The sequence below is a fragment of the Gadus morhua genome, chromosome 21 (genome assembly GCF_902167405.1).
Source record: "Gadus morhua chromosome 21, gadMor3.0, whole genome shotgun sequence".
In the NCBI taxonomy this organism is placed as follows: Eukaryota; Metazoa; Chordata; class Actinopteri; order Gadiformes; family Gadidae; genus Gadus; species Gadus morhua.
The window spans coordinates 8606877-8608303 of record NC_044068.1 but is presented as its reverse complement, the minus strand read 5'-3'; positions in this window follow the sequence as shown (position 1 = coordinate 8608303).

Sequence of the window (1427 nt, the reverse complement as noted above, 5' to 3'; positions counted from 1 at the left end):
TATCAAGAAGCGATGTAAAATACATCCTTTCTGAAAACAGGCACACAATTGTTTTCCCAAGAGTGAGAAAAAGACTAAAGTAAGTAAACAGACTAGACTAATAATATTGCATAAAGCATATAGCCTTATGTTCAGTGCACAAGTTATGTGAAACATAAGGGTTTAGGCCACAGCAGGCTTAAACCAACAGGAATGCATGCATTATCGTAATAGGTCAGGAAAAGCCCCCTTTATTGGGTCACTTTAACAGGGATTATTTAGCATTTTAATTCTTATAAACTGGGGTTAATCTGAGAGCCATCAATCCATGGAGTAGAAGTTCCAACCCAGTCTCACGGAAATACGTGACACTGTCACGTCACGTCATTTAATCTATTCATTCGTGATCTGGGAGACATAATTTCAACAAATTTCACACTCATTCTAAAAAGAAGCAATGAAGCAGCTACCTTGTTTTCCGTCGCGGTTTGCCTACAGAGCAGCGCACCTGCATTAAATATATCCGTGAATTGTCACAATATATCAGAATCAAATGTGAAAGTAGAAACGGGTGGCCAATAGCTGTCATGTGCTTCTTGGCATGAAAAAATTGAAATTACGTGTCCCAGATCACGAATGAATAGATTAAATGCCGTGACAGTGTCACGTATTTCCTTGAGACTGGGTTGGAAGTTCATAAAGTGTGCGACTGAAATGGTTGTTTGGACACAAGTAGCATTTACATTCGCCAAACCCATCAGGGTTAATCTGCTTAATAACAAATAAAGATATATCAATACAGTGTAACACAAAGTCACCTGTTAAAACAGACTTTATCTTGAGAGTTAAGGCTGAAAACCGCTTGTATAACAATGAAAGTTGTGGGTGTCGAGATTATTTTCCTTGACATTGTCCTTTTACGTGAGCAAATGCCCCATATAAATCCTGCAATTTTTATGGAAAGATATATGGGTTATAATCAGCAACCATGTCACCCATAAATTATTTATAGTACCTTTAATGAACAGTGAAAACCATTGATGGTTGAACACACAGTGTCAGGAGGCAACGTACTACGTCACTTTAAGTGCAGCATATGGTCCCCATTCATGGTCGTCATGTTTGATGAATGTCCAGGTGCTGAGAATAGTTCATATCTCAAATTCCTCTGCTCGTCCACCAAAGGGGCCCGCCGCAGGGTCTTCTGCACATTTCGCACGTACACAGGGTTCCTATTGGTTATCTAAATGAATGTGGTGAAACATGTGGTCATCGCTTAAAGTGTGTCTTTTGTCCGAATTGAAAGCACGCTTGCACTCGCGGGTCTCACAAAGTCTCACAAATCAAACTTTATATTAATATCACAATTAAGATGAATGCATAAATAACTAATATCTAATGTCTGATTGCCGACCAGCTGGAGTCTGGTTGAACGGGCATTACACTTT